The sequence below is a fragment of the Callorhinchus milii genome, unplaced genomic scaffold (genome assembly GCF_018977255.1).
Source record: "Callorhinchus milii isolate IMCB2004 unplaced genomic scaffold, IMCB_Cmil_1.0 Scaffold22, whole genome shotgun sequence".
In the NCBI taxonomy this organism is placed as follows: domain Eukaryota; kingdom Metazoa; phylum Chordata; class Chondrichthyes; order Chimaeriformes; family Callorhinchidae; genus Callorhinchus; species Callorhinchus milii.
Genome location: NW_024704763.1, coordinates 187,065 through 203,858, shown reverse-complemented (window position 1 = coordinate 203,858; position 16,794 = coordinate 187,065). Strand labels below are relative to the sequence as shown.

The 16,794-nt window shown below is 41.1% G+C and overlaps 1 protein-coding gene across 1 annotated transcript in view; it reads left to right on the top strand.

Moving 5' to 3' along the window:
- The window catches only part of ntrk3a (neurotrophic tyrosine kinase, receptor, type 3a), a 150,142-nt gene that overhangs the window by 33,570 nt on the left and 99,778 nt on the right, over nucleotides 1-16,794 (top strand). The window lies entirely within an intron of this gene.

The following is a 16,794-nucleotide window of genomic DNA, read 5'->3' as shown; positions in this document are numbered from 1 at the left end:
CCAATTAGTTTTTAATTTTTTTTGAATATTTGTGTACAATTACCAAAAAAGCAAACCAGACAGATTGGATAGGTTGTTCCTAAACTGCACCATCTATACATCTATGTATTACAGTCACTATAGTAAAATGGTATGAACCAATTTGAAATGTTTCAATGACACAATAAGGTGCTGTGTTATTGCAAGGATTATTATCATTTCTTCCTAACATACCAGTAATGCAGGTACAGTGTTCAGTCTAGAAATCCAGGCACACGATGAGTAGAAGAGGGGTTAAATTGCAAACCGATTTCTTAAGGGATGACGTGCTATAGCACTGGGGGAGTTGTGTGACATTTTCTGAGATGCTTCTCAGCACAGTTTACTGTTAACGCAATAGAAACTGTCATGCTGGAATGTGAAGCCTCCCTATTACCACCCACCTGTATACAGTATTAAACAACACAGACCCAAACTCCCCCACAAGCCGCCTTCTTAGTACTTACTCACTCTTTCAATGAATTTGCTTCTCTGTTTCTCTGAGGCACAATTATAATGTTTTTGAATGTCGTGTTTATCTTCATTGCGCATACACTGTTTGAAGTGTTTATTAGTTTTGCTCTTTATTAAAATATACAGTAATGGACAATACATCATTGAATAGAAGACAAACCATTTTGTGTAGTTGCCCATTCTGTTTATTGCTGGAAATTCCATCACAGGACACCTGGTAAGAGAGCAGCATTGATGAGAAGCTCTGAAAGTCAGACTAAACTCAGGAACCAGTCCTGGACGATTCAGATTTTAATCTGAGTTTCATTCTTTTATCCAGCATTCAGTTTAACAGTTAACTGTGTTAACAGTAAACTGTGCTGAGAAGCATCTCAGAAAATGTCACACAACTCCCCCAACACTATAGCATGTCATCCCTTAAGAAGTGACCAATTTTTTTTTTTTTGTTTGTTTTATTGAGGGATTATTATCAGCCACTTGAGTGGAGTAAGGAAACTTGCCCATTGTTTCGCCCTGCCGAGAATTGAACTCGGGTCTCTCACTTGCGAGGAAAGTGCTCTACCCACCGAGCTACAGGACTCCACAACAACAATAACAAATTACACTTGTATAGCACCATCCACGTTGGAAAGACAACCCAGGGCGCTGGACAGTCAGGATTTTTTTGACCCGAGCTAGGAGTTGAGGAATAAAAATACCACGGGAAAAGTGGTTCAACCATGGCTAACTAAAGCAGTTAAGGAAAGTATAAAACTAAAAGAAGAGACCTATATTACTGCCAAAAAGAGCAGTAAACCCATTGGGAGGGCTTCAGAGACCAACAAAGAAAAATTAAGAAACTGATTAGGAGGGAGAAAATGGATTATGAGGCAAACTAGCCAGGAGCATAAAGACAAACTGCAAGAGGTTTTACAAATACATAAAGAGGAAGAGACTAGCAAAAGTGAATGTGGGTCCATTATAGGCAGAGACAGGAGGAATTATAATGGGGGATACAGATATGGCAGAGTCACTGAACAAATACTTGGCATCTGTCTTCATGTTAATAAAGAATTAGTACTAGGGAAACTGTTGGGATTGAAAAATGACAAATCCCCTGGACCTGATGGCCTGCGTCCTGGGGTTTATAAAAAGGCGTCTGCTGAGATAGTGGATGCCTTGTTTTTGATCTTCCAAAATTCTCTGGATTCTGGAACGGTTCCCATTGATTCCGGATCTGGCCTCCTCCTCGTCCCCTGAGTCTTCCGCTCCACCCTCGGTGGCCGTGCCTTCAGCCACTATGCCCCGAGGCTCTGGAACTCCCTTCCTCACTCCCTTTGCCTCGCTCCCTCTCTTTCTATTTTCAGGTCTCTGCTGAAGACCTTTCTCTTCGACCGCGCCCTGCTCACCTTCCTCCCCTTCCCCCTGGCTCGGCGCCGGGATCCATTACTGTAAAGCGGTCTGAGACGCTGTCCGGTATGGGGGGCGCTATATAAATCCAAGTTGTTGTTGATTGGAAGATCGCAAACATAACACCGCTATTTAAGAAGGGTGGGAGAGAGAAGATGGGGAACTATAGACCAGTCAGTCTGACATCGGTGGTAGGGAAAATTCTAGAATCCTTAATAAGAGACATGGTAGTGGGGTACTTAGAGACCATAACATGATCAGGCAGAGTCAACATGGCTTTACAAAAAGGAAGTCTAATCTTTTAGAAATTTTTGAGGATGTAACTAGCAGATTAGATAGGGAGAACCAGTAGATGTAGTATATTTAGATTTTCAGAAGGGATTCGACAAGGCGCCACATAAAAGGCTGCTACATAAGATTAGGGCCCATGGAATTAAAGGCAATATATTAGTATGGATCAAAGAGTGGCTAATGGGAGAAATCAGAGAGTAGAGATAAACGGGTCCTTCTCGGATTGGCAAGATGTAACTAGTGGAGGCCACAAGGATCAGTGCTTGGGCCTCAACTATTTACAATCTATATCAATGATCTAGATGAGGACATAGAACTCAAAATATCTAAATTTGTGGATGATACTAAGCTCGGTGGGAGAGTAAGCACTAAGGATGACACAAAAAGATTGCAAAGGGATATAGATAGGCTAGGTGAGTGGGCAAGCAGATGGCAGATGGAATATAATGTGGGGAAGTGTGAAGTTATTCACCGAGGTAGTAAAAACAGAAAAGCAGATTATTTTCTAGAGGGGGAGAGACTAGATAGTGTTAGTGTTCAGAGGGATTTGGGTTTCCTTGTGCACTAGTCACAAAACGTTAGTATGCAGGTACAGCAAGCAACTAGGAAGGCTAATGGCATGTTGGTGTTTATTGGCTACCGTGTTTCACGCACAAATTTACAGTCAATTCATTTTACAGTCTATTCTGTGAAGCGCTTTGAGATGTCTAGAAGACTTGAAAAAGCACTATACCAAATGCAAGGATTATTATTATTGCAAAAGGATTAGAGTACAAGAGTAGGGAAGTCTTGTTGCAACTGTATAGGGTCTTGGTGAGACCACACCTAGAATATTATGTGCAGCTTTGGTCTCCTTATTTAAGAAAGGACATACTCGTCTTAGAGAGGGTGCATCATAGATTCACTAGGTTGGTTCCTGGGATGAAGGGGTTGACTTATGAGGAGAGGTTGAGTAAACTAGGCCTATATTCTCTAGAATATAGAAAAATTAGGGATAATCTTATAGAAACATATAAGATTCTATGGGGCTTGACAGAGTAGAAAATGTGAGACTGTTTCCCCAGGTAGGAGAATCTATAACCAGGGTCACAGTTTTAAAATTAAGGGTCAGCCTTTTCAAACAAAGTTGAGGAAACATTTCTTTACTCAGAGGGTAGTGAATTTATGGAATTCTCTATCCCAGGAGTCTGTGGATGCTCAGTCCTTAAACATATTCAAGACTGAGGTTTAAAAATTTTCTTAAGGATAGAGGAATTAAGTGATATGGGGATAAGGCGGGCAGATGGAGTTACGTTAGAAGATCAGCCATGATCTTATTGAATGGGGGGCAGGCTTGAGGGGCCTACTCCTGCTCCTGATTCCTATGTTCCTATGAGTTGAGGTCAGAAGGGTGGGTGGGGGTAGGAGGGTGGCGGAAGGCACGGTCGAAGAGGAAAGTTTTTAGACGGGACTTGAAGGAGGCAAGAGAGGGGGTGAGGCAGAGGGATTGCAGGATAGAGTTCCAGAGTTTGAGGGAAGAGATGCTGAATGCCCAACTGCTAATGATGGGGTGGGAAGTGCAGGGGACCTGAAGCAGACGGTGTCCACTGAGCGGAGGGAACGGACAGGCTGATATTGGGTTAGGAGGTCGGAGAGGTGGGGGGAGCAAGACCGTGGAGGGCTTTGAAGGTGAGAACGAGAGTTTTGAACTCGATTCTCTGATGAATGGTGAACCAGTGAAGCTGGACATGTACGGTCTTGATTGGTTCACGGAGCCTGGTGAGGGAGAGGACACGAGCTGCAGAGTTTTGAATAATCTGCAGCTTGTGGAGAAAGATTTGGGAAGTCCAGCGAACAGGGAGTTGGCAAAGTCAAGCCGGGACGTGATGAAAGTGTGGATCAGTGTCTCGTCGGCCTGAGGCGGCCAATAGTGGAGGTGGGGAAAGGCGCATTCATACCCAGAGAATTTGTAAATCCCACTTACATCAATTGACTTAATGTTAAGCTGCAGAAAGATCTGGAACATAGCTTTGATGTGCAAATCATATGTCAATGGACATGTTGTGTTTTGTGTTAAAATAATGGAGACTCATTCCGTACGTTTGGACTTTGTTCTCAATCTGATTGCTCAAAGTTGAGGCCTTTTCTAAAATACAAATATTCTTTGTTAATACTCTGGTAATCTCTGACAAGTGAAAATTAGAGTTAGGGTTAGCCTAATTTCCATGCTGTTAATGTCTATTTTAGAAGCAGCGACTTGTTTCATAAGCTATTGGCAAGTGACAATAATTTCTGAACATAGACTGTTAATTTACATTCCTGAAGTATTTTTAGCCTTAGTTTAAACTAGTATTTCTTTATGACAATTGTGATGAGCTTAATTGTCTGTGAATCAGTTGTTACAGATCAGGATGTGAATTCCGGCTGTATTCATTCTTGTAAGCCTCGTAGGGAAAATTGTTTGAAACTGTGATGAGGCATAGTTTAAAACATGGTCTGGAAGGACCTAGGTTAATAAAGACAGATTTAGGAATGGAAGATCTTGCTTAACAAATTGATTGGATTTTTTTGTGAACATTACAGACCTAGTGAATCGAGATAAGGCAGTCAGTACTATTTCAGAAAGTGAGAATAATATTAATAATAATTATCCTTGCATTTGATATAGCGCCTTGCCACCTCTTCAAGACGTCCCAAAGCGCTTCACAGAATATACTGTAAAGTGAATAGACTGTATATTTTGTCGGCAAAACGCGGCAGCCAATTGCGCACAGCAGTGTCCCACAAACTGTCATGGATTTAGTGACCACATTATAAAAATAGTAAGTAAAATAATCTTGAAAGCTAATGGAGGCTTTTGTTAATACCAAGGGGTGAGAGATGCTCTGTTTCTTAATGGATTCTAGGATAATTAGCACTTTGAATCTGCAAGAAAAAGATGCAGATCTTTGAAGATTGTCAGTAATAGACTAAGTGAATACTGTCTTGTGAGAATAGATGGATGAACTCATCCTCCAATTTTCCAATCAAACAGACATGGATTGAAGTGACCAATTCATTATTATTATTTGTTTTGAAGGATTTATTACCCCCAGAAAAGTAATCCCCTGGTTTTAGTAGAAGGGAGAATCGGTACTGGGTACAAGTTAGTTAGTAATTCTATCATATAAACTGGCAAATAAAACACATGAAAGTTAATATCCTCAGTTAATAATATGATCTGAGATTATCAATCTACGCAGAGCAAATAATCCGAGGGCCTGTCTGCCTGGCATTATTTGAAAAGAAAAGTAAGTTTCTTCCCAGTGTTCTAGCCAACAGTCACTGAAATAAAAATGGCTATTAATTTCATGGCTGTTTTTCCATTTTTCTCNTTTTTTATCTTATTGGTAGAATTGCCAGTTTGCAATATTTTTAATTTTCATCAGTTAATATTGGCGTTTATTTTACCTTCACTTTTTTCAGATGTTAACAATTTTAATGATCTTTTTGATGACAAAATGTCTGACATTGGGTAGAAAGGTCACCAATGACATTGCTTGCTGAGTGCTATGAACAGCACTGCTAACGGCACTTCCTGCATGCCCTCAGCCCGGAGTTAGCCCATTACAACAATTTAACAAGGAAAATTCATTTTTCTGAAATTGAAGAAAATTGAAAACCCAGTTTATATCAATTTTTACCAATTAAAATCAGAAATCAGCAAGATTAACTATTGCTTATTTATTAATGATTCATAAAGATCTGTCAGGCTCTGCCTTTCACCAGTTTTGTATTTAGAGTGAGATACACATGATGTGACTTTTTGAACTCCAGCAACAGCAGTGAATGTCATCATCCTGGATAGTCTAATTGTACCTGATCACAAAGCAAAACAGTCTCACACAAGGCAATCACCTAGTAACATCTTGGTGTCACAATTGGATCTCTTCGAAAGAGGTTGTGACTTTAATCTCCCCAGAGGAGAACAAAACAATAAAGCTCGGCAATTTATTTTTGACTTTCTCTGATGCATGGTGTTCTCTAGATAGAAGTGATGACTTGAGCCTTCAACATTATTTTAATTTATAATTTTAATGTTCATATTTCTACCCAATTTATAATTTCCTTTGTTCTCTATTTAATTTTATTTAAAAGCCTAGTCTCATCTAACCAGCCACTTGGGACAGTTTCCATAGTCATTGAAATAGGCTGAGTGATTGTAAAGCTGTATGTTTCTGAGTCACCAAGTGGAGGTGTATGTGAATACACTTATACACAGATGTCTGTCGCTGGAGCTGGAAACAGCTTATTTCTGAGTTGTTTATGGTTAGGGCAGCTTTGGTCTTTCTGCTGTGGGTCAATCCCAGCCTCTACAGCAGTTTTTTCTTTCATTCTTTTTTCTCTCCCCCCACCATGGTCTCTTGCTCCTGGTTTTCTTCTGTCAGTGCTTGAGACTACATTCAAAAGTCAAACCCTGCTTGTATATGTGTTGATTCTTATATGATTACATCATCTTTCCAAACCCAATGACTTGTTTTGCAGTTTCAGTGTTCTATGTACAATTTTAGTTGGAATAAAATGTAATGATGACATCAATTTATGTAACCAGATGATAAGCATAATTTTAGTGTAGGCAACAACAACAGCTTACATTTATATAGCACCCCTCATGTAGGATAGCGCCCAGAGTAAGGTTATAACGAGTGAGAAATGGGTACACAACAAATGGACAATTCATATCAGAAGTGTAAAGTAAGGATTCAGATGTGTTTATTGATCACTTACTGAAATACCGGTGTGCGTTGGACTATTACTGCAGTTTAATCAGTGAAGACCATACAGCTTGACATTGCGAGCACAATCTGGCAAGCTTCCCACTGGTTGTCCAATTACGACCACCTACTGTTAGAGCTTTGGCTCACAAGGTTAGCAGGTGCCAGTGGGAAGAATCACTTGGAAAGGACTTAGCACTAGTTCAATCGTAGGGAGATTCCTGACTTTTTCCTCCCCCCCACATATTTATATAGACATGGTTTTTATTTTGTGGGATCCTGCAGCTCAGTGATTAGAGCACTTGTCTCGCAAGTGAGAGACCTGGATTCTGTTCCCGGCAGGTTGAAACGTTTGGGAATTTTTTTTACTCCACACTCCTCTGTTTACCTAGCAGTAAGTAGGAACCCGGTTGTTAATCGATTGGCGGTTCACTTTTCCGGGGATAATAATCCTTTAAAAAAATAATTTGGTCACTCAATCCACGACTGCTGTGTGCACAAATATCCAGTCAATTCACTTTACAGCATATTCTGTGAAGCGCTTTGAGATGTTTAGAAGACATGAGAAACATTATTTCAAATGCAAGGATTATTATTATTTTATCAACTCCTAAAGCTTTAAATCAACCTGAAGGTAACAGCTGTCCCTTCTTTGTGCCATTCATGTAGTTAAACATCTCAGAGTGCTTTCCAGCGCTGAGGAAGTAAATCTCTCAGGAAATGTTCTAACATTAAGGACTGAGAAAAATAAACCGCAGGAATTGTGAAAAGAGAAACCTGAACACTGAGATGTACTGTAGTTCAAAGCATAGTTTTACAATAAATTGCCAGAATGATTTTCTTGTGGTCTGATAAATGTGATCAAAATGTGGCAATAGCTATGAAAGCACAGTGTATATTTTAGTTTACAGTGTTCTTCAAAGGAATTTCAAACTGTGCACGTGTGTTTATATATGATCTTACAGAAATCCTGGTGCTATTCCCGGGGGTTTGTTTTAGTTTTGAATTAAAAGTAACGTGAAGCCACTCCATTCTCATCTATATTTAAATCACCAATACATCAATGGATAAAATATTGCAGAATATTTCATGAAGATACATTTTTCGCTAAAGCTTGGGAATAGTTCTTTGAGATAGTGTTGAGAAGGGCCAAATGGATCTATGTTTTTCTTAATGTATTTAAGCTAAGCAAAGACCCTCTGCAGCAAAGATAGAAAGTATAAAATATGTGTTGAAAACATTGCTTATGAGTCAGAGCTGCTATCAGTGGAGTGGGAAAGCTTTCTGCCACCCTTGTGAGCGATCCAGGGCCAAACTGGGAACTCGATTTGCAGTGACAAAGGAAGGGAGACTTGTGGCCTTCTAGCCCCATGGAACTTCATGTAAAAATTATCCATTTGCCAAAGCTCCACATGTGAAATACTGGATTATCAGACACTTATCAACATCAGTGCAGCTCAGAATGATGCAGTTCAGTCACATATTCATTCCAGAGCCACAAATGCACATTGGCCATTGAGAAAGCCATATGATTTGGTGGCTAGTGGATTTACATTGGGTGGGGGTGGGGGGTGACTTGCCCAGACCTTGCATCCAAAGAGGTTGTTTTTGAGGCAGTATTTGAAGACAGAGGAATAGAGGGAGGAAGTGCCAGAGATTCGTAGGTACAATCTGAAAGTTGGGCTCCCTGTTTTGCTTTGGAGAAGTTCTATTTTTCTAATCTTGTCACGCTGGATCTTGTTAACATTACATGCTTATTCTCGTCTGCTGTGACCATAGATTGTCCGTAATCCTGTTAATCTATATTTCAAAACCTTTCACTGTGAAAGACTTGAATCTATGAAAATCTTTTAAGCTGTGAGAACAAGAATGGTTCTTTCAGCTCGATCTCAAAACATTGAATTACAAGCTTCCAAATAAATTTTCACTTTTTTCCTAAATCATTTTAAGCCATCAGTGTGCACATAATATACTAGTAAGTAACATCAGGTTGAAATGGACAGCTTGATTTGTTATCAGATTCTCTCACAATGTATTTAAATAATGATCAATCTAGTTGACGCTGGCCTTTCATTGCCAGGATATTTTTTCAGTGAATAATCAATAATACCAGCTCCATTTTCAGTACTGCACATTTTTCATGTTTCCTCGCCGAGCTAAATTACATTAATCCATGGTAATTTCCTTTTCCCGAGCACATCCTTTTAATGTTCTAGATCCCTTTCCACACTGTCTCTCTTCCTTACACTGGATACCCCTCCACATACTTTGATGATATCAACACATTTTACATTACTAGAAAAACCCAATGCCAACTCATCAATGAATACTGGAAACAGGTTAACTACAAGTGCCAGCAGCATGCCACGTGTCGGTGGGAGCACATATCAGCCACAGAATGTCTGTTAGACATTGAGTCCTAGATGAGAGCCAACTTTCTACAGTTGAACGTCAACAAGACCGAGGTCCTCCTGATTGGCTCATACCAGCGCCTCCGCACCTCAGGCGCTGGCAGCATCACCATCCAAGGATGCACGCTCCACCTCAACAAGCCAGTCATGAACCTAGGCATCTTATTTGACCATCAACTGTCCTTTCTACTCCACGTCCGTGCCGTTGCCCATTCTGCCAACTATACCCTCCATAAGCTGCAGATCATCCAGAACTCTACAGCTTGTGTCGTCTCCCGCACTAGGCTCCGTGACCCCATCATACCCACCCTCGCCCGGCTCCACTGGCTCCCCATCCCTCAGAGGATCGAGTTGAAAATCCTCGTCCTCACCTTCAAGACCCTCCATGGCCTTGCCTCCTCCTACCTCTCCAACCTGCTAACCCCCTTATCAACCTGTCCGCTCCCCCCACTCAGCAGGCTCCGGCCTGCTCCATGTCCTCTGCCCAGCCCGCCTCATCATCAGGGGTCAGGCCTTCAGCCTCTCTGCCCCCACCCTCTGGAACTCCATCCCACCTTCCCTTTGCCTCGCTTCCTCCCTCGCCTCCTTCAAGGCCGGTCTCAAGACCCTTCTCTTCGACCGCGTCTTTGGTCTCTCTCCCACCTCTCTGCCTTCCCTCACCCTACACCACCCATCCCCCATGCTCGGGCCCCGACACCTGACTGTTCAGTGCTTTGGGATGTCCTCCCTACGTGAAAGGCGCTCTATAAATGTCATTTTGTTGTTGTTGTTCGGCCACCTTTCTACCCTCACCCTCCCTGCCCTCACTGTACCTGATCCCAACCCCTCCCCCCACCCTCAGCAGCACCTTGGGACGTCCTCCCGACATGAAAGGCGCTTTACAAATATAATTTTGTATTGTATTGTGAGCACTGTCTGGCAAGCTTCCCACTGATTGTCCAGCTACGGCCACCCTACTGTCAGGTTAAATGTATCCTTTTTAGCAAAAGATAAACACACATTAAAAGCAGATTGTGCATTTTCCCATTTCAAATGGTGTTATCTCATACTTTGAGCAGAAGTTGAAGCTTTTTGCAGGTAAATCTCTATTCATTGAATAAAGGCTGCCTGATTAGCTGAGTATGGCTGGCCTCACAGCAGGGCTTTCTGGAAACATTATCATCTGACTCAGAGCAGAGCCACCACTGTCAGGTGGAGTCTGCAGGAAACATCCAATAATAAAAGGGGAAAAGAGGATTTTCTATATTTTACAGCCCATTGAATTAAAATAGTTCATGTTAATTTATTTGTGCTCAAAGCAACCTTGGCCTGTATTTTCTCTGAGCAGGTGGTAATGAGTTACTGCCAGTGGTAGATTTGCCAATGTAATTTGTCCTGTGCTTGTAAATGCAGGATTGGGATGTTTAAAAGATCTGCCGGTGGAGTTGTGATCAAAACTGCATTATTACACAACCCTGCCTCCCGGCATTATTCTGTTTAACCACTGGCGTAAATGTAAAGGTTTGTCTCAGATGGTAGCATTCTCGTGCTCTGAGTCAGAAGGTTGTGGGTTCAAACCCCATTTGGGTCTTTGAACTCACTGATGTTCAACTGCTGCACAGAAAATTGGCTGCCATATTTGTTCGGTTCTGTTGGATTTAGGGCTCTTGTGAAACAGCACCTTATATCTTCCCACCTTCATCTTCCTGGTCTGTACAGCTCAGTGTCTTTGCTAACTGAGTCATTGGGAAAACAAGAAATGAGTTTATATACTATATCAACAGCAAATATCAAAATGGATTTCACGCCTATTGTCTTAATAATAATAATCCTTGCATTTAATATAGTGCCTTATCAACTCTTCGAGACGTCTCAAAGCGCTTCATAGAATATATTGTAAAGTTAATTGACTGTATGTTTGCGGATGAAACGCAGCAGCCAATTGCGCACAGGAGTTTCCCACAAACAGTCGTGGATTGAAGTTACCAATTTATTATTTTTTTCTCTTAAGGGATTATTATCAGGCGTGTGGATTAAGGAAATTTGCCCAAGGTTTTGCCCTGCCCGGAATCGAACCCAGGTCTCTCGCTTGTGAGGCGAGTGCTCTAACCACTGAGCTAGAGGCCTCCACAAGTTTTTGTATTGTTGTTGTTGTTGAGTGTGACTGCTGAATATTCCCTGAAATTCTTCTAAAGGAGTCACCCTTCCTTCTAAACAATTTAATATATTTACTACAAAATCTCAACGGCTCCGTAAAGGAGATTCTAGATATTTCATTGTAATTTTTATTCAAAATAGTTCATGGTGAATGTTTGTTTGATAATGTCATCCTGAATGAAGCCAGATGATAGTGATTATTTTCTGTAATTTTATTACAAAATTGCAAATTAAAAGTGACAAGAAACTTGTGAACTGTTCTTGTTCAATCCTGTCCCCAGCATATTCCATTTAACTTCAGTAGGATTATCTAATTTTATTATTGCTTTAGTTTATATCTAAACACAAGCATGGAGACCACAGTGATGCATAAAAAGTGCTGTGATCACAAATTTTCTCTTTTTTCCCAATAATGTATTCCATTTCCTTTGTCTGAATGCTTACATATTGTTTGTCGAGCACCACATACAGAAGGTTTGACTGCGGATCAACTTTTAAGCAGGGACAACATTTGCTCCATATCCTTATTCTTCTGGTTATTAATTTTGCATTGAAGCCGATCTCTTTAATGTGAGTTATACTTCATCCTTATTGAGAATACAAGCTTGGCATGATTTAATTTTTCTTTAAGCTGCCAATATCCGGCTGTAGGCGTCCCTCTGGTTTTCACAATTACCATGTCAGCCTCTCCAAAGAATGTCACCTCATTACAGTGATACATTAATATTTAATTTGGGATTAAGCACCCAGTTAACAGTAGCCAGTAGGGATCTGTTTTCTTTCTCAAAGACTTGAAAGGAGGTTTTTGTTAATTCTGCACTATTGAGTTATCTGCGGTTCGCGGACGGAAGAGAAACTGACTCGAGACTGAAAAGTCCTTTTTAAAATAAACTTGGTGCATAGCAAGAGTGATGACTTCTTTTGCAATATAATATTCATACATGTTTTTACATTTTGTGCAATTGTAAATGTAAATGCAGAGATAAATTAGCAACTTGTTTTCCCTCTGAGTACTTAAGGAATATTTTAAAATTAATTGTTTTGAATTTTTTCCAATTTTATTCAGAAAATACTGGAAATGACCTGTGGTGTGTGTGGACAAATTTAACTTTAAAGTATAGTTAAGCTCTCTGGGACACGACACTGTGTGAAGCGTGCTATATAAATGCAAGTTGTTGTTGTCGTCTAGTGAGATTTGGATAAAATTCTGGAACTTATTGAGTCTCTTACTGGGTTTAACCTCGTCGATTCAGTCATGAGGAGAATAATACTTAACAATGAACTACAATGGGAAATGCTTGTTTTTGGAGCTCACCCACCTGTGACATAAATATTAGTACAACGACAAGATTACCTTCCAAGCATAATATACTAACGGTGACATTTGTGGATAATATTTTCCAAAAGACATTTAGCAAGTGTTAAAAACTCATAAAGTCAAACTTCCTGTTAGCTTTATCAGAATGTTGCCATTTTTAAATGTGATTTTAGTACCTTAATAAGCTCTTAGATTTCCCTATTTTAGTTACACCCCTCTTGACAGGGGAGAATGGCATTGATGCTGTCATTTACTTATGTTTGTTAGACTTCATAGGAGAATAATTGTTTCCATTACTTTGAACATAGTAAGATTGAGTAAAACTGATATAATAATCATAATAATTCTTGCCTTTGATATAGCAACTAATTACGTCTTCGAGATATCTTAAAGTGTTTCACAGGATACACTTAAAGTGAATTGACTGTATATTTTGAAACGTGGCAGCCAATTGTGCAGCCATGGAGTGAGTGACCAAATTTTGTTTGAAGTTTGTTGGTCAAGATATCAAGAGAAACTACATTTTCTTTTCAAATAGCACCATGAAGTGCAGAACAGATCAAATGGGTCTTGGAGTGTCTGTGCCTAAATGCACGGAGTTTAGCAAACACGACTGGTGAGCTGCAGCTCAAGTGGTCATAGGGGGATACAATGTAGTAGCAGTAACAGAGACTTGGCTCAAGTAAGGCCAGGAATGGGAGCTGAATATTCCTGGCTATAATGTGTTCAGGAGGGATAGGGAAGGAGAAAAAGGAGGGGGTGTAGCAATGTTAATCAAGGATACGGTTATAGCCTCCCTCCCTCTACAAGCTGCAGGTCATTCAGAACTCTGCAGCTCGTGTACTGTCCCGCACCAGGCTTCGCGACCACATCACTCCCACCCTCGCTCGCCTCCACTGGCTCCCCATCCCCCAGAGGATCGAATACAAGATCCTCATCCTCACCTACAAGGCCATTCACGGCCTTGCTCCTTCCTACCTCTCCGACCTACTATGCCTACTATACTACTATAGAGGGCAGAGGAAATGGATAGGATAAGTATAAACAGAGAGGAAGTACTGAAAAGGTTGACTGCGCTGAAGGTGATAAGTCACCCGGTCCGGACGGGATGCAGCGAAGGTTACTATGGGAGGCACTGGTACAAATAGCGGAGGCTTTGGCTACAATTTTTCAATCTTCGTTGGACAGAGGAGGACTGGAGAGTGGCCAATGTGACTCCCTGTACAAAAAGGGACAGAAGGACAAACCTGGGAACTACAGGCCAGTCAACCTCACATCAGTGGTGGAGAAACTCTTGGAGACTATAATCCGGGACAGAATAAATCTTCACCTAGAAGAATATAGGTTAATTAGGAAAGCCAACACGGATTTGTTAGAGGCAGATCTTGTCTAACAAATCTAATAGAATTTTTCAATGAGATAACGGAGAGGGTGGATAAAGGTAGTGCAGTTGATGTAGTTTATATGGACAAAAGGCATTTGACAAAGTGCCACATGAAAGACTTGTAAGAAAGATAGAAGCCCATGGTATAAAAGGGACAGTGGCAGCGGATCTAGAACTCACTGGGAGACAGAAAGCAGAGAGTTGTGGTGAACGGTTGCTTTTCTGACTGGAGGGAAGTGTACAGTGGCATCCCCCAGGGATCAGTATTAGGACCACTGTTCTTCTTAATATACATAAATGATCTGGACTTGGGTATAGCAGGTGCCATTTCTAAGTTTGCGGACGACACAAAGTTAGGGAGGGGGTAAACAGTGAGAAGGATAGGAGCCAACTGCAGGAAGACATAGACAGAATGGTAAAATGGGCGACACATGGCAGATGAGTTTCAATGTGGAGAAACGCGAGTTAATGCATTTTGGTAGAAAGAATGAGGGGAGGCAATACAGGCTGGTAATACAATATGAAGGAACAGAGAGACCTGGGGGTGCAGGTAAATGAATCCTTGAAGATGGCAGCACAGGTAGATAAAGCTGTAAAAAGGGCAAATGGGATACTAGGCTTCATAAATAGGGGCATAGAGTACAAGAGTCAGGAGGTTATGATTAACCCATATAAAACACTGGTTAGGCCTTAGTTGGAATACTGCGCCCAGTTCTGGGCACCGCACTATAGGAAGGATGTTAAGGCATTGGAATGGGTGCAGAGGAGGTTTACGAGGATGGTACCAGGAATGAGGGACCGTGATTATGAGGAAAGGCTGGAGAGGTTAGGATTATTCTCATTGGAGCAGAGAAGGTTACGAGGAGACCTAATAGAGGTCTTCAAAATCATGAGGGGATTTGACAGGTTAGAAAGGAAAAAACTGTTTCCACTGGTGGGTGTGTCGGTGACTCGAGGTCACAGATTCAAAATAGTATCTAAAAGAAGCCGAGGGGAGGTGAGAACAAATTTTTTCACGCAGCGAGTTGTTCGAATCTGGAACACATTGCCTGAAAGGGCGGTCGAGGCCGATTCGATGACTACTTTTAAAAATGCGGTGGACGGGTGTTTGAGGAGGACGGATTTGCAGGTTATGGGGAAAGTGCCGAGGAGTGGGATTGACATTAATTGATCTATTCAAAGAGCCGGTACAGACTCGATGGGCCAAATGGCCTCTTTTTGTGCTGTATGATTCTATGATTCTATGAGATCTTTAACCTCCCCCTGAACAGATCTTCTAAAAAATGAACATGTCTAATTATATTGTGGTATATGTTATGATCATCAATATCATCTTGTAAACAAAGTTCAACATAAATATCTCAACATGATAACATTGAAAAGTGTAGGATTATTTAGCTGTTTAATTGCATTAATTCTAACCTTGTGGGTAGCCAGAAGGAATCACTAGTCTTTTTCAGTCTGTACATTCACATGTTCCTAAAGTACATGACAGATTGTGAAGCGAAAACAACAAAAACAACTTGCATTTATATAGCGCTTTTCAGTAGTGTCTTGGAGTGCTGAGCAATGGTGGAGCTTGAGTCGTTGCTGGAAAGAGAGGGAAGATGGCCCGAGGCACGAAGAGGAAGTTTTACAGTTGCGATCTGAAGTCGGACAAAGAGGGATTGAGGCAGAGGGTTTCAGAGTTTCGGGGTGTCGTGCTGTAAAGCACGGCCACTGATGGTAGAGCAGATGGAATGAGGGACTTGCAGAAGGTCAGAGCCAGCATAAAGCTCTAGTTTATTATATCAATCACTATCAAGCCAAACAATAATCTGATGTGCAAAATGAGAAATCAGAAGCACGCAATCTCATGCGGGTTTTATAATAAAAACTGTTTTCAGATGCAATATCTTAATGTTTCTGACATAAAGCAGAGTGTTGTCAAGTCTGTGGGTTGATCAACATCAAAGAAACAGCAGTTCTTTACAGTAAATCCCGGAGCTATCAGAACCCGCTATAATTGCTGATAGCTCCTGGATCCTTTATTTAAAAACACAGAACTGAAAAATTCTGTATTCAGAATCTACACATCAGATTGGTGATCTACTATTTAGATGAACTCATCTACTCAGAGAATTAAAATGAACGGGATAATAAGAGGAGGTTGCCTGAGGCTCAGAGTGTCACAAGATAAGTAAAATAAGCTTGTCGATCTGGCTCAGTGGTAGCAGTCACATCTGAGTTAGCAAGTGTTGCACACTCTAGATTAAAATTGCAGTTCAACGTGGCCTGCTCCACACCCCCCCCGCCCGGCCCCACCATCGGAAGTCAGACCTTCAGCCTCCGGAACTCTAACCACACCCTTCGCCTCGCTCCCTTCCTTGCCTCCTTCAAGGCATGTCTCAAGACCCTCCTCTTTGTCCGTGCCTTCAGCCACCCCCTACTCTTACTGTAATGCTTGGGGGGTTCTGTGGAATTGTCTGAAGTGTATCCTTTGGATGAGATATTAAACTGAGGTCTCAGTTTTTAAGAAAACAAAATTATTGCCATTGATTCAATGAAAAACACCAAGACACTTAAAATGAGAAGGTTTCACTTCAGGTTTGTGAGGATATACTCCAGCTGCACTTGTATTGGTGAAACTTTTTTAATTGT